This window comes from Etheostoma spectabile, chromosome 16, assembly GCF_008692095.1.
Source record: "Etheostoma spectabile isolate EspeVRDwgs_2016 chromosome 16, UIUC_Espe_1.0, whole genome shotgun sequence".
Lineage (NCBI taxonomy): Eukaryota > Metazoa > Chordata > Actinopteri > Perciformes > Percidae > Etheostoma > Etheostoma spectabile.
The window spans coordinates 25,885,009-25,910,244 of record NC_045748.1 but is presented as its reverse complement, the minus strand read 5'-3'; the positions used below and the strand labels follow the sequence as shown (position 1 = coordinate 25,910,244).

Below are 25,236 nucleotides of genomic sequence, written 5' to 3'. Positions count from 1 at the left end.
AAGGTTATACCTCTTACACAAAGCTGGGAGGCCTTGTGTTTACACACAACACCACCACATGCATGGAACCTGAAGGGAGGAGGAGGAAGCTGCTACTTGTTGACCCAGAAGAAGCTTATTGAGCTGTATTATTTGTTTACTCCTCCAACACTTCCTTGTAAACAGTTTCAGATTGAGCCAATGTTAAAGGATCATTTTTTTTTTTTTTTTACTGCATCGCTCTGACTCCCCCCCCCCCCTCTCTTTCTTTGGGGCATCACTGGAGGCTTGTGTTTGACCAGTAACTGCATAGGAGGAAAAATGGTCCGGGGTTTTCTTTCAACCAATCACAATCAGTGGGCGGAGCTACCTCAGTCCGTACAGAGATGGGTTGAAAACCTGGAGGGTCGCTGGTTCAAGTCCCCGTACGGAGTGTGGATTGGTAGCTGGAGAGACGCCAGTTCACCTCCTATAACCCCCCCCCCCCCCCACCCCCGCCGGATGTCCCTCTTTTCGGCCAAATGTCCGTTACGTTCCCCGTTCTTTGTGTTGGAATTTAAAACTCTTTAGTGGATTTCTGAGGACAATGGTTCCCTGGTCCTCAGATCTCTGCAGGGTGAATCCAGACAGCTAGCTAGACTATCTGTCCAATCAGAGGACTATGGTTCCCTGGTCCTCAGGTCTCTGCAGGGTAAATCCAGACAGCTAGCTAGACTATCAGTCCAATCTGAGTTTTCTGTTGCATGACTAAAACTACTTCTGAACATACACATGTTCCACCAAATCAAGTTCTCTATTTTGCTGCAGCACCTCCCATGACATTTGTGATTGGTTTAAAGAAATGTCAATAAACCAGAGCAGGTTTTTCTCCCGTCCCGGAATGCTGTGTGGACTAGCCAGACCGTCCTCCGTGGCGCTGTGGAGGAATAAGGCATTTACTTTGACAGCCCCAAGATATAAGTTATACACTCAAACGCTAACAATGCACACAAATGATATTTACACTGATGAAGATATTAAAATCAGGAGAGGCGTTGTTGCAGATATGCAAAGATTAATTGTACATGTACGTAATAGGAAATGTACAGTCTTTGGGGATTAGACTCCATCGTGTGTATTGAGCACCATTTGGTGTCACAGACTAGCGCACATACATACACACACACACACACACACACACACACACACACACACACACACACACACACACACACACACACACACACAGAACATAAAAATGAGCAGATACACACCAGTCCTAACAAGGAGGTCAATCCTTCCTAGTGAAGGCTCCGTTACTCTGGGAAATCCAGTTCTTATAGGGACATTTAGACCTTACGAGTTGGTTAAATATAGCTTTCTCACTTACTCACATATACAAGCACGCAAACACTAAGACACACACACACACTTTTCTCATTGGGGTGACATCTAACGAGACCAATGGCTGCTGTTCCCAGTTCATGTCACGGTGGTATCGACAGCCCTTTGCAGCCGCGGCGGTGGCTCTGACTTCCACGGCCTCATGCCTCGTTGACTCACCTCCTCCAACTTCAAACTCAACTTTGCAGGAAGTTTGGACGTTCTTCACTGTCCGCTCTGTGGACTAAATGTCACCATTTGTTTGTATTTTATAGCTCATTTGCCACTGGGACTGCAAGGCAGCAAACACCTGACAGCATTGCTTTGGGAAATGTATTGAAGTGTCACCGCGGTGCAGAAGGAGAAACAGTCAGCTTTCAGGGCCAATGGTTGGTTTTTTTTGTGCCCCTTATCTCTCCTAATTTAGTAATTTAAAGAACTATATATGACCCTGTCAGACCTTCTGTTTGTTACTATCCATCTCTGCATGGCTATTTTCTCAGGAGGACTACAAGACATACACTGGCAAAACTGATATGTTTGTTTTCATTTTTTTTATTTATTAATTCCTCTGTAAAGAGGTTTGAGCCCAAGGAACATGGTGAATTGGAATTTTTTTGGTTTTTATCACGCATTGTCCAGTTTTCTTCTGGCACCCAGTCAGCTGGACTGGCTGTGTTTTATCGTGCAAAAATATGATTGAAATGAAGAAAAAAAAAACGGACTTTTGAGTTGAGAAGGACTCCGAGGTTTGTTACGGTGTTACAAGTTGGTGCTCTGGTGTCCACTCACAGTGGTGTTTCTCTCACTCTCTGTGTTTTGCTATCCCTGCAAGTTTTTGAGTCTTATTTCTGTTCATTATCAAAACTTTTAGTCAGGGGATAAACATCAGTTACATCTGTCTGTATTTCAGCATTGTTGTCTGTTGATTCCTTGCAAGGGATGCTTGTTAACAAACTTATATTACTCAACTTTGTGAGAAATATTCTAGTAACCTAACAGCCGAGGGTGTTGTATCAGCATCTTGGTATTAGTTCTGATTAACATGACTATGGCAGTGGACATGCTACGGAGGGCAGATTTGGCTATTACCTAAGGTAAAAACAAACAAAGGGAAAACACCATAGTATACAGAGCAATGATTACTTGGAATGCAATGCCTAGTCATGTCATTCAAGAACATAGAAAATCTCAATTCAAAGTAATACGTAAAGAACAATTCCTGGCTGAGCACTATTCTGTATTGGTTCATACTCAGTATCGTTGAGGGTGTTATGTGTGTATTTGCTTGGTCACATCAGTAATCAACGTCAAAATATAATCTCTACATTCTGTAAATAAGTGAAAGTAGGTCCTGTGTTGTGTCTTGTGTTGTCATGTGATGTGATGTCAAGCTTTAGGTGGACTCCAGGTCCAGCCCATGGCCCCAGCTAATGGAGAGCCCAATAAAACAAATCATATCAAATTAATAAAAAATATGTTTTACTTTTGTTATAGTCTGTCAAGCTTGTTTGTGTATAATATCTACACTTTCCAGTAACTTGGACAGATTGTTAGTCCCTATAATTTACGTTATATACTATTATTCTTCGTGTGTGTGTGTGTGTGTGTGTGTGTGTGTGAGAAATGTACTGAGAGTATCTCTACATTTCTAGCTTTCTGTATTTAGATGGATCCCTTTTCTCTCCAGTTAACTTTCAATCATTTCCAAGGACTTTCTTTCTTTCTCTCTGCGATGATGTTGACCTTTGACATTGTCTGATAATTGAATCAAACGGAGAACTGTATGTCACTGAGGTTATACGATCCTTCTTCCATCCATTTTTGTAGCCTACAAGTAGTCTGGGTCATGGTGAAAATCAGTCAAAGCGAGGTACCCCAGACAGTCTTTGCTCCAGCGATGTCCACCTCAATTCTCCATAAATTGGGGATCCTAAGAGATTTAAAGGCCAGATGAAAACCGTTATCCCTCCAGCATGTTGAGGGCTGGCCCAAGGGTCTCCTCCCAGTCCCATGTGCCCGGAAAATCTCCAGAAAGGAAGCTCCCTAACAAACAGCCGATGCCAGAATCACCTTGGAAATGTTGAAGCTCCTCACCCTGTCCTAAAGCCCCAAAACCCTGCCAGGAAACACACTTCACATTCATTTATCCAATCTTATTCTTTTAGTCAACAAAGTCATCTTCTTTGTAAAATAACAAAAACTACTAAACTAATTGTTTAATTCCAAAAGTGAATCACTGAAGAACATGCACGCTTGGTCACCAAGTTTCATTTTATTGTCAAGATAATATGTCATATCATAAATCTTTCCATAAGTGTAAATGTTCAAAGTCGTCTTAGTCTAATATCAACAACGGGGATAGGGGATAGGGGGATTGCTCCCTTGCCGCCGGAAGACCCTCTTCCGCACCACGGTGGACAAAAATCTGGCAATGCAAGACTAGAGACGTCTTAATAGAAGCATAAACTATTAATTGTGAAATTGTCAAATGTTGAAATTCATGTAATATGCTGACAGTGAATTTTGCAGGAACGTTCAACATGAATCAAATTAATTTAATTCACAGACCACTTTACACACATTTCACACATAGCACAGTTGATCCATTATGCTTAACAGGACACGTACAGGAAAACACAAACTAAAAGAAGGAACCAAAGACAATAGAAGAGAGGAAACGGGGATGATGAATAGTTAGGCAATAATAGTAAGGTCAGTGAAAATATTTCAGTTTTATTCTCATTGAGCTGGGGAAAATCCTGGATTTGATGTCTTGAGGACAAGTGTTACGTGTCTATCATATCCAGGGGCGGAACAATTAAATAAACCCATAGGAAAACCATGAAAACCAAAACAGACAAAAGGATAAATCAAATAATGTATTGTAATGTACTTAAAATGATCTCCTCAAATGGAGATGATTAATGCAAAAAAAATTAAAATAAGAGCTAAAAGTTAACTTTCACACAGCCGTTTGGACACTGGTTTAATTGACGTCGGTCAGTTGATTGTACTTATTAAGCTCTAAGGGAGATAGATATGTGTATCATCTGAATAACAGTGAAAAGAAATGTTGTTCTTTTGAATAACGTGGCCTGTTGGAAGCAAATAGATGGAGAAGAGGATTGGGGCCAAGTATGGAACCTTGTGGGATGCCACAAGACATGGGAGTAGAGGAATAAGATTGCTAATTGAGACACTGAAAAAGGAACCAAAGAAAATTTACCATCCTGTTTCCTCATTATGTTGATAAAAATATAATGTCCATGTAAACCTATTTTAGTATTTTGTTGTAAATATATGAAGTTAGTCTTGGACAAGGCCCTTGTTATTGTACCAGGAACCGGAGCGAAGACTCATGTGGTCCAACCCCTTCGTCAGCTAAATTGCACACGACCTGCCTGAGAAAATTAGATGGCAATTAGATTTAGCATTGAGCATTTTTATTGCTACTGATTCTTCTTATATTGCTATTGATCTATTTTCATTGAATGTAAATCACTGTGTAATTGTTCATTTAAAAAAGGTGCTGTAGTCAAAGACCATTTTCTTTCTATTGACTTCTTTCTGTCCTCTTCTCTCTCCCTCTGCAAACATTGTGATAAATTGATGGCAATTCATGTGGCTAAAGTTCCATTTTCTTGATTGAGCTCTCCATCACTGTGAAGTCTCTCTCTCTCTCTCTCTCTCTCTCTCTCTCTCTCTCTCTCTGAGTCCAGTTAACCCCGGCAACCCTGAAAATTGGTCATTTAAGCCAATCACAGCTTTAATGATGTGAGCGAGACATACTGTAGAGTATAGTACAGAATCACTGACAGGCAGACCGCTTCAGTTGTCCAACCCTGTGTGTGTGCGTGCGTGTCTGATTGATTTTGTGTGAAAGGGTTTATCTAAAATAAAGGTTTTCCTTAAATCAAACTCCATTTAGGACATTGCACACCAGCCGGTCCACTGCTCCCACACGAGAGATTCACACACAACAACAACAAAAAGGGTCAAATTACCCATGAGCTGGAATGAGCGAGAAACATGACATTTGGGGGATTAACTGGAAATGGTTTGCATGTGGTTCTATAGAAATATGAACCCAATCGGCCACAGTTAAGGCTTCAAAATGTAAACTTTGAAAGGCCACGCCTCCCACACCCTAAGTCCGATTGTTGATCATTAAGGTCGTTGTAGACATTCTTTCCGCCAAGTTGTATGAAGCATGTCAGCATTACACACATTTTACTATAAATCACATATCCATTGTGCAATCATCACAAACCTCTCTGTTTGGCTATGTCCTCATGAGTACCTGTACCACGCCCTAAGAGTTCCTTTTACATTGAACACCAGGGGGCGCTATAAATGAAAACAAACTGCAGATGATATAGTGCAAATCAGGCTGTAAATGACTAAATGTTTGTCCAATCAACACAAAACTTCCAGGAAATGTGTACATAACAAGGGGGCGCTTTAAATGCACAATAACTGGACATGGAATGATGCAAATCAAGGTTTGAGCTTGGAATCGCAGCTTGCAGCTTTTCTTTAAATGACTAATCATTTCTTTAAATTTCTTATGCTGCACTGTAACTTTTATTCTTGTGTTTTATGTTTCTCTTTGTTTTTAACTGTCTATTCATGTGTTTTACCGGTTTTTAATGCTTGTGATTTTTAACTGTTTTTACTTGTGTTTTATCTGTTTAACTGATTTTGTGTAAAGCACTTTGAATTGCCTTGTTGCTGAAATGTGCTATACAAATAAAGCTGCCTTGCCTTGCCTTGCCTTGCAGCTTTATTACGCCGGGGAGGAATGAGGACCCAAAAGCAGAGAAGAGGGAGGCAGGCGGAAGCAGGTAAGCTGAGAGACAAACACGAGGAGACAAGACAGGACCCAAGAAAACCAAAGAAATCACCCAAACCATCACAGGTCATCGGCTTTTCTCAAATTGCCGTGAGCTGGACTGAGCTACATATCACACTGAATTGAAAATAAACGTTTTTGACAAATCAGTTGTAGGCATTTTAAACAAAGTTTATTTTTCCAATCGTTACAAAGCTTGCAGGATGTGTTGTATAATGACGTCGGACCACATGTGTGAAATTAAAGTCACTATTGAGGAAAAAAGGTTTGAACCAGAGAATCGCCGGTTGCGGCTACATTTTGTATTATGCTTTTGCTAAAGAAGGATTAACAGGAGCTAAGGGCATTTGGTCACACGTCATATGGTCCGGACTTTCAGGTTTGATCCTCACTAAAATTACAAGTGTGAAGCCTTCCCCAGACCACGGTCCGGATCAAAAGACCAAATTTTGGTCCAATGAAAAGAGGTGGTCTCGGTCCGGAAACATGTCAAACTGTCCGGTTTGTTTATAGTGTAAAAGCATTTTTTGGATGGGTCCAACTTTTGGACCTAATACAAGAAGCACTGGCAGGCTCTCTTTTAAGGAACAGCTCAGTGCTTAAGTGTGTAGGCTACGTGAGAGAGTGAGAGTAGACAGCTGTCGGCTGTCAGAGCAGAGGATACATCAGCAGTTTACTTGTTAAGTGGTAGTACAGTTTTAGGATTCCGTTTGTCTCTGAAGAAATGCTCCAGAAAGAAAGTTCCTCTGTTCTCAACATCGCAACCAAACAAAAAGAGACACAGAGAGAGGAGATGAGGACGGGGACGCCCGTCTACAAACCAATCAATTATAAGTATCTGGAGACGCAGCTCACGTCTGTGATAAACACAGGCCGTAGTTTTGTCATGTACAGTTCTTTAGTGCGCTTGCATAACTGCAGTGTGAAGCCAAAACTTACAGATGTACTTTCATGTGTGAAAACATGATGTCACTCCCCAACGTGCATGCTCCGGTTTAAACGGTTTACGGCATAACAACACTGAAATTAGTGAAATCCATGAAATGAAATAATAAACCTTTCTCATTACAAACAATATCAGAAGATGGGAACCATTTTAGAAACGTTTTAGTTATCTAACATTAGCTCAAAACACCATTCAACTGTCAGCCTTTGTTGTGTTTGGTTGCTAGCTTGTAGCTAAGCTAGGAGTCATAAAAAAAAATGTTAAAAATGTTTTAGCTATCTATGGCTGTTTGCTGAGATTAGCTCAAAACGCCATTCAACTGACGACCTTTGTTGTGTTTGATGCTAACTTGTAACCAGCAGTGAACCAACTTCGTTATGTAGGTCCATTTTTACTGTGTTGACATTACAGAAGTCTCTTGTTAGCATCTTATAAGTTACATTGGTTGCAAAGTGACGCATGCGCAACTCAAATCTGCACTCGACTCACATCGAGGAGTGAAACAACTTTAGAAGATTTGTTTTATCTAGAATATATACAAACTCAACTTTAAATTTGCACTTCCTAGAATCATTTGAAATAAATAACCTGATAATTTGTGTGACAAAAAAAAGGAGTTGTACATTTGGTGTATGAAAACTAGATGTTAAAATAATCAAATAATCAATGCAACGCATCACAGACATGTACGATGATGCATCGATGATTGCCCGCGGCCATAATTGATTATTTCTGTTTTTAATTTAATGTAGGCCTAACAACATTTCTGTTGACATCTTCTTTCGAATCGAAGACATGATAATCGTAATCCAATCGAAAGATCAGTAAACATTCACACCTCTTATAAAAACTGTTCCTATTGCGTTGGTTTTGTGGTTCGTATCCTATCATGCACTGGTTTGACCTCTTTGAGTTTTGGGAAAACAGTTCCAGGCGCTCGAGAACAAAGCAACACGAAGCAGGGTTCAGTTCCCAATGTTCTAAAGGTTTATTGAGACAGACAATGATGTATACATTTTCTAACAATTGTTATATTCACATGGCTGACAGACAGATTCCTCTTTCTTAGATTTAAGACAGAGGCTCCAGAGGAAATGAGGACAGGTTCAAGTGTAGGTTCACACACATATACATGTTTCAGGAGGAAAACAGTGTAACGAGTTGATACAAGTTGATGAGAGAGGCATCGTTCAAAGTTTTTTTTTTTTTTTTTTAACAGAATGCAAAGTACCAGATTCAAAACAAAAGTGTTTCTGACCTGATTGACAGAGGAACAGATTGAATGCAAGAAATAATGGAAAGACAGACTGATATAGAGATGAAACTAGAGAAAAGAAGTCCACCAGCAGCAAGTGAAGGCAAGTAGAGAAAGAGATAATGAACGTGTAACAGGGAAGTGAGACACAAACAGGTATTTAAAGAGAGTGACAGGCGGAGATAGGACAACAGTCTTACCATCTGAATGGCAGATAAGAGGACAGCGAGTGATCGAGACCGAAATGGAGAGACGGCAACAGCAGGTGTAGAGCCAAAGCAAATTAAAAGATGACAGTTCATTTCCAGCTGTCCGTCTGTGTGTCAGTGAGACGAGGGTTTGGGTTTCACTCTCATTTCAACGTGTCAGTGTCCTGGAAGACTTAACGGAGGACACCCATCCCTCCCATCTGTAAGACGCTGTGCACAACAAGCTGTGTTTTCATAGGAAATCATTATGTCAATGCTCTGACAAGCCAAACTCGTCACGCACATGGCGCAGTGGTCAGTGGCTCTCAGCGTCAGCACACACACAAGTCACCCTTCATATTGGTCTATTCACATGTTAGCATACTATTGAAGCAGTTGCACATTTTTGTATTCTCAACTTGTATTTATTCAAATATTTGGTCTTGTATTTTATTCCTATTATTTCATGTATATTGTATCCTAGTTTTTCATTTAAATTCTGTGCTGTGTGACTGATATTTTGCTGCTGCAACACTGTAATTTCCCATTTTATTGGAATGAATATCTATCTATCTATCATCTATCTATCTATCTATCTATCTATCTATCTACTATCTTAGCGTCTGTTTGGGACAGCAATAGCAACTTGGGGCGACTCTGTAAGATAATGTAGTATGAACAACATATAGGGAGAAGTAATATCCAGTCCCTCCAGGATTTTGTGATGTCACGATCGCACAAATTCAACCAACGTGTGTCTCGAACATCTCACCTACAGGATGACCTAAATTGAGGACAGATACGCTCGTTATTTTAAGTGCAATGATAAGACCAACTTATCATTTGTCAAAGCGTATGAATGTGTCCCAGCCCAGGATAGGAAATGAACTATCAATGTAAAGATCAAGCCACTGACAGACATGTTCAAAGTTGACTAATTCAATAAATTATTATATTTTGTCTTAAATCCACCAGCCATTTTCATATTATACCAACATTTGCAGCATCCTGAGACTTTTTGGTAACATTGCTAGGAAAACTCAGCCTACAGTAGTATGTATTCTCCCCAAAACAAGTTTCCTTTTTATTTTTAATTAACTATAAAAAGAAAAATAGCAACTTTTGCGACTTTCTCTGTCTCCCGCAACTTTGTTTCAACAAACATACCAAAGACATTGCAAATTTTATCGCAATGTTTTGAAAAAGCTCCCCCAACATCAAACATTTTGGGCCGCAACAATCTCAAAAAAAGTCAGTGAAATCCTGGAGGGACTGAAAAAAGACCAAAACTCTGCGTAAGAACGCATGTTTGGGGGTGGCGTAAGGGTCATACAACCCAGGACTTTCACCCGGAAGACCGGGGTTTATGTCTGGTGTGTCACTTAAAACGTACATCCTTTAACCCCACCCAGGATCTTTTCGTAACTCTGAGTGGTTTTACTGCATGTTGAAAAAAGACGCCAGGGGAGAATGACCAAGCGCCTCAAAATAACATGCCAAACAGGAACCCAGAGCGTTAAAAGGGACGCCAAGGGGTCCAGACCAGACATCAGTATTTGACGTGCTGAGCAGGATTTATGCTTCTGCAGGGGCTCTACGCAGGGCTTACGCCGTAGCCTACGTAAGGGGCTTGAAGTTAATACTAAAGTCTGTGCCATGCTAGTGTGGCTCTTTAAGAGAATAGCAGGACCGTCATGTGTGGGGAGTGTGTTATAGAGCCAGTGAGAGAGTGAGGAATGCAAAGCGGACCAATCCCAGTTGTTGCCACGACGGCATAGGGTCCCGATCTCCACGTACCACCACAATTTCTCAATTATTCAATTAGTTGTTTTGAAAGAATAATTTAAAGTCATTGCAGAAAACAAAAAGTCAAATGTTCTCTACCTCTTCGCTTCTCACTTGTCGGCAGATTTAAGTATGGCTCCACGTCAGGTTTTTCAGCTGCACATACAAAATATTATATTTCAAGAGGATTAAATCACAGCAGGAAATATGAGAGGAATATATTAAGTTCGTTGACAGGGAAGCTCATCTTTTCACATCGTTTCAGGTACTTTGAGTAAGATGAGGGAACAAAAGTTTAAAAAACGCTTGAAAATCCCAGCAGAGGATGGTCTGAGAGCAAGGAAAGAATGGGGCTCTGCTACTCATCGCTTCAGCGGGTTGATTAAATATTCAGTTTGGTATCAGAAGAGTGTTTAACACGCGTGCCGTATGAGCCACAGCTGCAGCGCTGCTGTATGGCACTCTGCAGCCTGAATGCATGTTGTGACTGACTCGACACTGGGAACAAGTGCCACTCTGACAAAAAAGGTTGATATCATAAAACTAGCATTGCAATTAACATTAGATTAAAAAATAGATAAGCGTCAGATAAAATGGAGGGTTATGCGAGTGTGTATGGCCGTTTTTAGAAAGTTTGTCTAACGTGGAAAGCACAACTTTCCAAAGTTTTAGTTTCTAAACTAGTTCTCAGACATTTGATGCTATTTTTCCCCCTTTTTTTTGGTACCTTACTTAACATTTACGGGAAAGAAAATCCTCATCTTTTTTTATTTCTGAGGTTTTTTTGTCAGGGAGATAGCGAGACTTGGACTCAAATGCAGAGTTGAATTAATGTATAAACAAAAACAAGTAGTGCCCAGAGGTAGGCAGGCAAAAACTTACAACAGAGCAAAAGAACTGAAGGCAAGAGAGCGAGACAAGAAGATATGACACAAGACAAGAAAACCGCTAGACACTGAGCCCAAGACAAATACATATAGATACAAATACATAGATACAACACACCGACAATGATCCGACACGAGACAAAGACAGCACAGAGACTAAATACACCAGGTAACAAGGATGAAACAAGGGACAGGTGAGACAAGGGCTCACGAACAGGTGAAACCCATCCGGGTGGAGCAGACAATCAGACCGGAGGGAAGTACATGGCAAGGGAGAAAACAGAGACTACAAAATAAAAGAGGAAAAACTACAACAGAAACTTACAATTGTGACATTTGTATTAAAAAAATGATCACAGTAACTAATTACACTGTGTTTAGCCTTAATGCCGTATCATAGCGGTCCCCTTAGTGGTCCCCTAATACTGTATCTGAAGTCTCTTTTATTTAGATCTTAGAGGTCCCTAATACTGTATCTGAAGTCTCTTTTATATAGACCTTAGTGGTCCCTAATACTGTATCTGAAGTCTCTTTTATATAGACCTTAGTGGTCCCTAATACTGTATCTGAAGTCTCTTTTATATAGACCTTAGTGGTCCCCTAATACTGTATCTGAAGTCTCTTTTATATAGACCTTAGTGGTCCCTAATACTGTATCTGAAGTCTCTTTTATATAGACCTTAGTGGTCCCCTAATACTGTATCTGAAGTCTCTTTTATATAGACCTCAGTGGTCCCTAATACTGTATCTGAAGTCTCTTTTATATAGACCTTAGTGGTCCCCTAATACTGTATCTGAAGTCTATTTTATATAGACCTCAGTGGTCCCCTAATACTGTATCTGAAGTCTCTTTTATATAGACCTCAGTGGTCCCTAATACTGTATCTGAAGTCTCTTTTATATAGACCTTAGTGGTCCCCTAATACTGTATCTGAAGTCTCTTTTATATAGACCTCAGTGGTCCCCTAATACTGTATCTGAAGTCTCTTTTATATAGACCTCAGTGGTCCCTAATACTGTATCTGAAGTCTCTTTCCCAAAATTCAGCCTTGGTGCAGAATTACAGCCACTAGTGCTAGACCTGCTGCTGCAGTGGCTGCTGCTGCTTGGCAGCTCTCTGTCTCTACCCCCCCCCCCCGTCTGTCCTTAATTGCAGGAGTGAAGCCTGGTGTGCGGGAGGCAAGGTTCCAGCTGCAGCTCTTCTGCTCTAATCACCTCTGCTTCAAATACCCAGCCAACCTACCGCTCTTCATCAGATCATAGTCAAGACGACTATTACAGGCTTGCTGCTGACGCTAGTATTTGTATTTGTATTTGTGACCAACTGCTACTTTGCTCGTTTGTAAGTCTCTCTCTCTCTCTCTCTCTCTCTCTCTCTCTCTCTCTCTCTCTCTCTCTCTCTCTCTTCTCCTCTCTCGCTCTCTCTCTCTCTCTCATGGGTGGGCCAACTTTTCTGAGTGGGCAAAGCAGAGAAAGGGGAGGTAACCTTTCCCGTAGTGATCTCATAAGGGGCCAGATTTCTAGCCAGTTCTAGCTACTGGAGGACCATAGGCAGGCTGGGGGAACGCATATTAAACTTCATAAAGTGGAATTGTCATGCCATAGGAAATTTTAACTAAGATAATTATTTAAGATAATTCTGAACAACTTTGTACTTCAAATCACTCAGAACTGTAGTTGAGAACGTCATTCATAACGGCCATCATGTTAAAAAACTGTTGGGTTTAAATTGGTCTCAGGTCCATAATTACAGTTAATGTGTAATAATTACATTTAACGCTCGGACACATCGTGCAATCTAAGCTCTTAACTTCTCCTGGCCGTGTCTCTGCCTACATTTCTTCTTCTTGCCCTCCTCCTGTGATCTATTTTCTATCGCTGTCCGATGCAAACATTTTCTGTGCAAATATGGAAATTTATAAAATAAATATATAATTAATCACAGTGTGGTGTGGTAACCCTTCCAAATCTTATTTGAGGTATGGGGGGTGTTGGCACGCACATAAGGCACAACAGGGAGAGCGTTTTTTTGGATGCAAGTCAAGCCTACCTCCTACCTCTCCTCACAGCTGTGGGAGGAGAGTAGAGGCCGGAAAAGTCTGCACACTGAACGGGTTTCATTCTGATTAACGATCACTTATTCATGGAGCATGAAGTGATGCAGTTATGGGGGCGGGGTGTGTGTGTATATATCCGTGGTTAACTTCTGCAACTAAACCAAGTGGATCCACACCGTGGGAGATGCACCTCAATAACCTTTATACACACACAATACACACACACACAAGGACCAACAAGACCAATGCCTAATGCATTAAGACAGACTCACCAAACTGGAAATGCAAACACACACACACACACACACACACACACACACACAAAGAGTTTGCAATGAACATGTTGAAGTTGCTATCCATCACTCTGGTCTTTAGGAATGTACGCACGCACACACAAAATCCATCTCTGCTGTGGGGGTTTGTAGATGGTAAAATGTCAACCTATAAATAGAAAGAGATGGGTGACCGACAGAGCTTGAAAACAAAGACACTTCCATCTTTCTCTCTTACTTGATTCCATTCTTTTTTTTCTTTTTTTAAAGATTTGTTTTGGGTATTTCCGGCCTTTTACTTTGATAGGACAGCTGAAGACGTGAAAGGGGTGAGGGGGGGGGGGACATGCAGCAAAGGGCTGCGTTGAGGAGTAAACCTCTATATATGGGTGCCCCCTCTACCACCTGAGCTATCCAGGCGCCCACTTGAGTCCATTCTGTTCATATAGTCATATCTCGACATATTTTTCATCAGCTGTGTAGAGACAAACAATGAGCTTTGCCAATGTCAAAAGTCTAATTACATGTAAAGTATGAATGAGTTTTCCAAAATGCTCCATATTCTTTTTTTCGAGCTGTCCTACTTGTGTAAAACCAAATTGTTCATTCGTGGCTGTGTCCGTCCTAGAAACCACTGACATTTACAGTTGTCACTCGGGCCTTTTAGAGTAAAGAGGTCACCGCTTCGTCTCTCCATCTTCTGTGTCCCCAGAGAGACAAGAGCAAACCCGCTCTGACTTAACGCTGCGTCCTCATGCTTGATAGATATTTATCTTTATTTGTCTCTACACAGTCTATATGTATGACCTTAACTGTTTATTGTCTAGTATCTAATGGTTGGAATGGGGAGGAAATGGGTGATTTTGGTGTGATGGACAGCATTTTTCTGTCGGTATGTATGAATCTTTATGTATATTTGTTTTTCTTGAAGTCCCCTCAAGTTTCAACCCAATCTCATGGCAGTTTGTGAAATTTATTTTAATATATCGATCCGTGGACAGGGACACGATTGTCTCGTTTTGTTCGTGGTGGTGAGCACGAATTTTAAACTAATGTAATTTCAATGGGAAGCTTCTTTTAAGATTGCGGCACGATTTCGGTAGCGAGTAGTATTGAAAAGCCGAAAATCCGCGTAAGGTGGTTGGTCGGGGGGGGGGGGGAGTGGATGGGTCAAAAAACAAAGGACTTTAACCCTGGAGACTGGGGTGGGCGTCTCACGTGTGACGGTTCCTTCCCCCGTTGGTCTTTCCCTAACCACAACCGTCCCGTTGTCGCGCCCCCCAGAAGCCGCGGGTTGTGTCCCCATCCACCGCATGTGGCGTTTCATTTCCCCGTTGCTGCGTCCCTCAGAGCAGCCCAGTGTCATTGACGCCGTGTGCAGTTTCATTTCCCCGTTGCTGCGTCCCCCAGACACCTCGGGTTGTGCAGCAGCCCTAACCCTAACATTTGCGGATGGTTATCAATAAAAATCTATAAAACATGTTCATGCGTAAATGTCACGGTCTCGGCCGTTCCCCCCAGGGTCACCGGAGGTCCCCTCCTTCTCGAGGGCGCCTGCTAGCCGGGTAGCAACTCACCCGGGCGATTAACCACCCCCGCTGGGAGGGAAGCCGCTACCCGGCAGAGGTAAGAGAGAGAGAATGAGAGAGACTAGTCAAAGTCCAAGAACACTAGTCCTTTGGTTCCCTAGCTCCCAACGAGCTCAGGTATTTTTATTTTTTTTAGGAGAAAAATCATACAAAATTAAGCACTTCTGCCCTTAGAACTGAGTCAGTTCAACCCGGTGTTTTCCTCTGGCTATTTGAGATATTAAGCTCCTGTTTCTTTGCACCTCAAAAGCACAAGGTAGCAAAAAGCAGAGAGCTAGAGCGGCTGCTCTGCTTCACTTTTTATAAGCACATCTAAAACTTGCGATCATTTTTATAACTCAGAAGGGGCCACAGCAAACTTTACATTAAAATCAAACATGGTAGTTTCTGCAGTAGACAGGATGCGCGCCCCTGACAGGGCCTGTTTCTCAGATATCTAACATCTGTGCGTACCCAAACATCTCTTCTTCTGTCAGTACTCTTCCACTAGCGGATGCAACAGCATATTTGACCTTTTTACATTATGCAGTGGAGATAAATACATTTTCAAGCAGTAATATAACTTTAGCTGTTTTGGGGTTTTCAGCTGAACCTCCGTTCATCATCACAAAAAATTGTGATGAGCAACTGAAAAAGACAATGGGAGAAGAAATATATACAATAAAGATTAGGCAGCATCTTTCAAGTGTTTTGGTCTTTGGTGTAAAACCGAAATGTGTTTTCTTATAAACTATTGCTTGGGCAATGGTCAGTGTGCGGGACTCTTTCTAAACTCGTGATCTACCACTTTTGGTCATATTAACGCACTTGCCAGACAAAAGAGGTGTGAAAAAAAGCTTTTCTACATTGAATAGCGTGGTTTTGAAATGGCAAACCAACACATTCTCACTCCCATCTCGTAAAATACGGACGCCTGGTCAGGTGCCTTTGTCGTTGTTATTGACGCTAAAAGTCTCCTTTAGCATCATATAACACATGCTTGGTCAGGAGTATTGACCCTTTTGATGCTGTTAAAAAAGAAAGCGGCTTCCCTGACACGCAGCAATAATGAGACGGTTACAGACACACTCGGGACATGGACTCCGAGTTTCCTGGGTGAAAGTCCTGTGTTTGAAAGTCCTGGAAACTCCTCGGGATCCCCCAGTCGGAGCTGGTTAATTTGGCTCGGGAAAGGGAGGTTTGTGGTCCCCTGCGGGAGCTGCTGCCCCCGCAACCCGATACCGGATGGATGGATGGATGGAGTTTCTGCGCGGGAACGTCGCCAAATGCCACAATCTTCTGAGCACAGCCATACTGAGAAATCCAGAGAGAGTTGTGTGGATCTGATAGTCTTAATTAGCTTTGTAGCAACTCATTTGGCAACGGCTTCAATGTAACTGACATTCATCAATATCAAAAGGTTACACACTAAAGCTTTACTTGATTTAAAAAAGTCATGATAATTAAAAATCCTGACATATTGACAGGTGTAGCGGTTGCATTAGGGCTACATATGAAACCTGGAGTCTGCGGTTCACCTATGGACTGCTGTTTGTCTGACTCAAGCTTCTAACTTGCGACCGAATGATCCTTTCTGCCCCGGCCCACATTTTTGGCTGACACCGTCTATCTCGCCTCGGAGACGCCACGAGGATGACAATGTGCCGTCACACCGTAGATGGAGACTTTGTTTTTCCCTTCGGCTGAGGACGAAAATGTCCTCAAAGTTCACAACCATTTGTGTCATAAGGTCTTTTTTGCTCATCTATCTGACAGCTGATCTTCTCCATAGATAGGCTCATGTGTACTTTTTATTCCCCCTCAGACGCGGCTTCTTCGGTGAATGTTAAATTGCTCTTTATAAATACCAACAGATGAAACAGTAGGGAGTGCTTCCCACGCTAAAGGAAGAGAAATTCCAGACATGCTAATGTACGGCAACAAAGACGAGTCACATCTTTCTTATTTCTTCTTCTTCTCTGTCACCCATAACTTCCTTTGGTCTCACTCTGCTTCCTTCCGGTCCGAGTTGCTGTCTGTCTCAATGCTTTTATTCTTCTCATGTACACACCAAAGCATGCACAGCCCGGAATCTGTCCGACTCTACTAATATTTACTGCTTTGGTCCCTTTGCTACTTTTGCCGTGGTTAACTTTAATTTCAGCATAATGGCATGATTTGTTTAAGTCAACCCTTGTAGTGTCTTCCTGTCGACCAGGAACTTGTTAGTTTGCCTGTTTATAAATCATGAACTATGACATGTAACCCAATTCTGTTACATCTTCCTAGCCTACTTAGACTACAACAAACCTCATTTCCATGAGATTATGCCTAGGTTCTGAGTAAAATAAGCAGAAATTGTGAATAATTGTGACTTGAATAGTAAAGATCAGAGCAACATCTGTTTATGGATTAGGCTATCGCAGATGTTAGACCATGAAAGTAGCGTAGGGATCATTCATTTTTATTCAAGCATTGTATGGAACCATCCATGTTATTACTGGGACATGTGGATGAAAGAAACCCATATTTCAGATTTAGGAACTTAAATAGGAGATAACATAAGGGTTAAGAGGACAAAAGAGGTTATCAGTTTTCAATACGAATAAGTTTTGTTCGAGGAAAAAAGTTTTATAGTGCTCATATTATGCTTTTTGGCTTTTCCCCTTTCCTTTTATTGTATTGAATTATCTTTTTTGTGCATGTTATAAATGGGTCAAATTTGACCCTAAGACAACACAAAGTTTTTTTTAAATTTATGTTTGTGTAGCTGGTCCCTGAAAGAGGGAAACAAATGTAAAAGTTCTAAAATCAAGAAGTTTAACAACTTGTAGGAGTTGTCCTTGAGTCCTCAAATCACAAACTCTTCCTGACTTGGCATCCAGAATCTGCCTCATAACAGATTCCTGTCATCTCACGTTCCCGTCACCGCTCCTCTCTGCAATCGTTCCTGTCACTTTCTGCACTGGAGCCTCAAATAAAGACGATTCTATATGGCAGTTCAGCTGGAACAGAATCAGAGCAGGCACTTCTGTGATCATGTTCTTAAAGTTAAAACTCCCTAAAGGTGTGGATACTTTAGCTAGCTGGTTGTACGTTAGACAGACTGAGCGCATGTGCCCTATATAGTTTTGAGTTTCCTTGACAACACTTTATATATCTCCTCCTCTCTGTCAACTTATTGTAGAAGTCTACAATTTGACGATCAAATATGTCCGCACCAGGGCGCCCGGATAGCTCAGTTGATATAGCAGGCCCTCTAACACCTCCTCTCTCTCCCCTTTCATGTCTTCGGCTTTCCTATCAAAATAAAGGCCGAAAATGCCCATAACATGATGTGAATTGTGAATTTGAGTTATGATATATTTCAGTACTATTCCCTAAAATAGTTTTAACTTATTATTGAATTGCTTATTGCCTAATGTAGCAGAGGAAGACAGTTTCTTCTTCACAAATCTACTGAAGTAAAAAGTATAGGGATTTAAAACTACTCTAAAAGTATAATTTTGTTCTCAAAAACTTCCCTAAGTAGATGTACCTACCCACCTCTGCCTGTAGTCTATACATGATGTTCCATTTCCAGGATCGTTCAGGTGGCGCCAGATATACCGCCGGATGTCACTCTTTTTGGCCGGATATGTCCGTTATCTTCCTTTCTTTGTGTTGACATGAAGAAAATGACTAGACTAAACTCTGGTGGCTTTATGAAGGCTGTGGTTAACTGCTCCTCAGATCTCTGCAGGGTAAATCCAGCCCTGTGGAGGAAGGTCTGGCAAAGCGAGACTAGCTAAACCCTAATCCTATTGCAGATCAGAACACATAGGAGACAAGATTAATGTTGGAATGATGGGTTTTGTCCTTTGGGACTTGCTGTTCTTTTTGTCACAGCTCCACTGCCTCTCTCTTTCACAGATCTTTAAATACATATTGTGTTGTACAGAAGTTGCACAAAACAGAGCAGATTTGTTCCTATCGTATCTGCATGTTAGCTGTCCCTCAATGTGCCACTGTCTGCAAGTCACTGAAAGAAAAGAAAATAACAGCATTGTGTTCATGTCCCCCAGACTAAAAAGGATTAGGACTCCCCGCTGTGAAGAAAAGATGAAATCCCCATTGTCGCCCTAGGAACAACTTCAAAACTCTGAAAAGAGTGAACAGACGTCACTGGAGAACATTTGTAAATCACATGAATTCTAAGAGATGGAAACAGAATGAAATGAATTGTGTCACTGCATTTCAAATGTTATTATAAGACCCCATCATCACCCCACTCGACTTTACTGAGCTCTATGCGTGAAAAAAATCTCAGAAAGTGATGCATGATTTTTTCTGGTACAATGATTCCCAATTTAAAATTTAGACTTTCAGGGAAAACAGAATTCAAGATTCAAAAGTCATTAGGTTGTAATGATTTATCTAAAAGTCCATGTTTCTATCTGTTTTTTGCCTCTATTTGTGGAACTTAATCTTCGTGATTATTTGTGGTAATAAAGCTGCTTTCATTAGCCTAAGACACAAACCCAGTCTCCTTATGAGTAACTTACACTCTCTTTGTACTCTCTTATACTTTGTCTCCTTACTTTCCGCTTTACTCCCGTCATAATTACTACCTCCACTAGAGAACGGCTCCAATAGAAACTTAAAGATGAGTCGTAGTTGCTGCTTTAACAAACGACCTATGGGGCTGTTTTCGGTGGAGGACAGTGTCCAACAAAGATGGCGAAAGCTGCGGCCTCACAATATTAACAGGGTATCTGTGTACGATGAAAACTAACATGTTGCCCAAACAGCCTCTCTTGATCATAAAATATTGTACAATTACATGGGAAGGAATAGACATATTTCAGTCAAATAGTCTTCAAAATATAGGTAAAAGCTACAAAGCCTCTTCTGCTCGCCACACTGCTGGAATGTGTACGTGCACACCCTTTGCTTTGAAGAAAAACATGAACAAGGAGTCAGTACTTGAAAGAAGGATCCGGTGATCGCGCAGCTTATCGCCATCTGTGTATCTGTGACAGAAGTAGCTTAAAGCTTTTGGTAATAAAAGCTTTTCAGCACAAAGTTTCCACCTCGAATCTCAACACCTGCTGGGAAATCCTGGATTTAGGCGCGTCTGAACACCTTTCGCCTCGGCTCAGCTTTAGTCGGCAGATGCTACAGAGTCAGGGAATTATCTAAGCTGCTCGCCGCCGGTTCACACTAGGCTACATCCTAAACTGCCTCAGGGAAGATACCTCCAAGTGGTCGAAGGGCCCTGCCCAGCGTCATCTTGTCCCATCTTAATTGATTATTTACTTCCCCAAAATACTAAGTGTTTTCAATGTTTCATTCTCTCAGAAGACAGGTTATGCTGTACTGGCAACTAGAGTTGGGCAATATATCGGTATTATATCAATATCATGATATGAGACTAGATATCGTCCAATATCATAATATAGCATAAGTGTTGTCTTTTCCTGGTTTTAAAGGCTGCATTACAGTAAAGTGATGTCATTTTTTTCTGAACTTAGCAGACTGTTACTATTCTATTATTTGCCTTTAGCTACTTAATCATCAGTAATATGGATATAATGACTATTTATCAAAAATCTCATTGTGTCAATATTTTGTAAAAGCACCGATAGTCACCAATACAGTATCGTTGCGGTGTCGATATTGAGGTATTTGGTCAAAAATATAGTGATATTAGATTTTCTCCATTTCGCCCAGCCTTACTGGCAACTAGGTAAAGCTGTATTCATACATGGCAACGCATTCTCATGAGTGGGCCAGTGCGATATTGTAGGAACATTTCTGCACACAATACATCTGATGTCTAATGAAAATAGGCAACCGCCGGCTGGTCACGTGACGGTGAGGAAAAAAATAGAAGCTGTGCGTATCTGCGCCGAAGGGCTGGGGACCGCCGGAGCTGGGACGGAGTTGGAACGCAGCCGCTCCGCAGTCAGCGGAAATACACACAACGACTTTGATGGAAACCTAATGACTTCGCCGCCGTTCCGGATCGGATCTGCAGCCGTTCCGCACCCGGTGGAAATTGGGAGTTAGGCGCTTATTGAAAATCTACCATACTAACTATGCCATTGTAAATGAGGATCGCCCCTCAATGATCTCTTGAGTATTAATAACGGTTGAGTGAATAAATGAATGCATTTACAGGTTTTGACGTTGCTTTTGTGTCCCAACAAACCTGTAATAATGTTTGAAGGAGTAGTGAGACAGTGCAGAGTGATGATTAAAGGGATTCATGATCAGCGCAGTTTGGCTCCCCAGAGACACATTACTACCATCTACGGATGCAAAATGGAATGACATGACATGTTATGCAGGCAAAAGTCAAATAATAATAAAACTCTGAAATGAAATAGACAAAAAACTTCATTTTTGCATCTCATATTTAAAGAAAATACATTGAGACAACAAGTAAGGAGAGAATAAAAAGATAAGATGAGTGGAGTCAACATTAAAGGGTGAAGGAGCGGACAGGAGAGGGGGGAGGAGAGAAGGAGGAGGGAAGAAAAAAAAAAGCATAGGGGAGAGACGAGGATGTGTGAGCCATGCGGGAACAGAAAACAAGGCCATCGTCTGTGAAGTGAAGTGACAGCTGGGGGATGTTTGGCTACACTTCCAACACTTTGTCTGTTGACGCTAAAATAGAGCAAGCGTCTAAAACTCCCCAGCCCACCGCTGAAAAGAGGATCAAGAGATTTTGTGAAATAAGAGCTAAGAAATGCTTCTGTTGTACCACACACTGCCTCGTTTCTTTACCTGGCACACTCCTCTGTTCAGGCATGACACAGGGACAAAGGAACACTCCAAGGCTTTTGTTCAGGAATGTAACCCAGCCATTTCACAGACAAAGAACTGTTCTTCTGCCTTTTTAAAGGGTGAGAACTTAATTTTAAAAAAAGGTTAAAGGTCCCAGTGGCATGGTGCTCTTTTACTAATTTCATATAGACCTTAGTGGTCCCCTAATACTGTATCTGAAGTCTCTTTTATATAGACCTTAGTGGTCCCCTAAAACTGTATCTGAAGTCTCTTTTATATAGACATTAATGGTCCCATAATACTGGATCTGAAGTATCTTTTGTATAGACCTTAGTGGTCCCCTAATACTGTATCTGAAGTCTCTTTTATATAGACCTTAGTGGTCCCCTAATACTGTATCTGAAGTCTCTTTTATATAGACCTTAGTGGTCCCCTAATACTGTATGTGAATTCTCTTTTATATAGACCTTAGTGGTCCCTAATACTGTATCTGAAGTCTCTTTTATATAGACCTTAGTGGTCCCTAATACTGTATCTGAAGTCTCTTTTATATAGACCTTAGTGGTCCCTAATACTGTATCTGAAGTCTCTTTCCCAAAATCCAGCCTTGGTGCAGAATTACAGCCACTAGAACCAGTCCCAAAATGAGCTTCCCTTAGTTTCTGCCATTTCTGAGTCTGTAGCTTTAATGGAGGAGAGGGGGGGGGGCAAGTTGCAGGCTGGGGGTGTGGCCTTGACCAACTGCCACTTTTTTTTGAAAGCCATGATGTCTCTCTCTCTCATGGGGGGGGCAAATTCTCTGGGCGGGCAAAGCAGAGAAAGGGGAGGTAACTTTACCCTTTATGACCTCATAAGGAGCAAGATTCCAGATCAGTCCATCTGAGCTTTCATTTTCTCCAAGGCAGAGCAGGATACCCAGGGCTCGGTTTACACCTATCACCATTTCTAGCCACTGGGGGACCATAGGCAGGCTGGGGGAACGCATGTTAATGTAAAAAAATCTCAAAGTGAAATTTTAATGCCATGGGATCTTTGAAATTATGTTGAAACACAATAAGTTTCCCTCTTGTTTGAATTACTCTGAAAGGAGAAGCCATTTAAGACCAGCCTGTGGAAACTGTCTCGCCTTTTAGAATTAGCTTCAGTTAGTCATGTACTCATTGCACTCATCACAATTCCTAATTTGGCATACTGTTGATACCATTTTCAGATCTTATACTCTGGCTAAAAGAAGCATCACTCTGTAAAACCAAGTGTAACAAGTACAAGTGTTTCTGAACTAAGGAGACGTCTTCACTCTCATGGATTGAGTCACATCAGTTTGAGGAGAGTTTATTTGTTTCCCAAAATACCAAATATTAAAGGACTCAAATCAGGATCAGGGCCAAACCAACGTCATCCCTGAACCCTAATGTAGTGTAATGTAATTTATTATTATTTCATGCTATTCGTCTGGTATTTAACCTCCCTTTTTTTTTACTTTGGCACTGGCCGACAACAAAGTGAAAGGAACTGCTACCTTGAAGTAGTCTATAGCCATGACTTCCCACTACTGGGATTTGCTCCGGTGCCACAGAAAAATTCCGCTGGGTGTCACTTTGTGGCCGAAAGTGTCCCGTCACCTCTCTGCTTTCTTTGTGTTGGCGTTCTAACCTCCGGTATATTAATGAGGACCATGGTTACCTGCTCCTCAGATCTCTGCGGGGTAAATCCAGACAGCTAGCTAGACTATCTGTCCAATCTGAGCCTGCTGTTGCATGAATAAAACAATCATTGAACGTGCACATGTTCCACGAAAACAAGTTCCTTCATGGCTCTGCTTAGCGCCGCTCAAGACAATTGTGATTGGTTTAATATAGTTTCAAATAGTTTTTAAAGTTTGACCACTTCTACCAGTATTTAATGCTAGTATATTCTGAATACTGCCTTAGATTGTCTTTTCTCCACATCCAAACACACTTTATCTCATCTTTCTCATGTGTAGAGCAAGAAGTGTAAAAGTGTTCTGTGTCAGTATATCAATATTTCGACAGTGCATCTTGGAAAATGTCAAAAAAGGGCTTCTCATTTCAAAGATCTGACACCATGAAGCGGATTCTTAACCCTTTTGATATTGACTGTTCGTAATCTTTAATCCAGCACATTTCTTTCTCTATAAAACCTACCATGCCGCTGACTGTTGTGGTAATATGGGTTGAAATATTGACCTGAGATGCGTTGAATGTGACATGACTAAGAGAAGATTCTTCATATCAGCTGTGGTTAGCCGTCAAGATTGATTCCTCTAAGACGCCAAGGATTTTTTAGTCATTTATTGAGTTTATCTAAAACCTCTGATCTAAGGATTAGATCAGCTGCAGCATGTTTTAATCTCAACACGCCAAATCGGATCTAAGTAGAGCTGAACAGCATCATGGGAGAACTTGACTAACATGTGTTTAAAAGTTTTGTTCCACACTAAAAAACAACAATAATTAACAGCAAAGTACAGGATGTAATTTATGTCCAAAGTTAACAAACTAATGTACAGACTCCTCTTTTATGAATCCATCATGAATCATTGCTCACACAATATGAAAGCTTTTTGCAGTAAATGTCATTCCAGGAAATGTCACCAATAATTTCATACTCTTTACAGATGGAGATGACCCAAAGTTATCTTGCTGGAAATAACGTGTTTGGCCAATTCTACATTGCACTCGCTGAAACATAAATTATGTTTTCTCCCTGTCGCTGAGTGTATGTCTGTCATAAACAACCAAACGGAGAAAACGAGGTTTGAATTATTTAAATGTGCGTACGTCTCCAGTAGGGATGGAGGAGAGGGAGAGACAGGTAAAGGAAATCCAACAAGTCCTCTGCAATTTATGCCTCAAGGCTGAGTGTTCTTTAATGGAGGGTCTGCAGGGGGCTCGATCGGATCTAAAGGACAGAAAGAGGAGGAAAGGCTTCAGCGGTGGAGATAAGAGAGAGTAGGAGTTGTAGGAGAAGTTAACATTTATACCTTTTATCAAAATGTGGCCTGTGTGCAGATGTCCTTTGAGAATACAGCGAAATATGATTATGTGCTCCGTATTTGTGCCTGGTCACTTAGGCATTCTTGTCATCTGCATTGTAAGAGGATCCAATTTGCATTGGACAATAAAAAGCAGGCAGAAGACTCCATCAACGAAAACATTTAGGGTCATTTGAGGTGACACTGAGGCACTGAAGTTCCTTCAAACCTCACGTCTTCCCACATTACTGCACTGTATTGACGATGTCTGTATTGACGACTTTTCATTGCCAGGAATGCTCCGGTGCCGTCGATG

At 41.3% G+C, this 25,236-nt stretch overlaps 1 long non-coding RNA gene across 1 annotated transcript; it reads left to right on the top strand.

The window, feature by feature from the left end:
- The first annotated feature begins 1,049 nt into the window (after window positions 1–1,049).
- Window positions 1,050–22,151, top strand: LOC116704637 (uncharacterized). The gene is made up of 3 exons (XR_004335728.1): window positions 1,050–1,061; window positions 18,654–18,662; window positions 22,069–22,151. It is a non-coding gene; the product is annotated as an uncharacterized LOC116704637 (long non-coding RNA).
- Window positions 22,152–25,236: the final 3,085 nt, after the last annotated feature.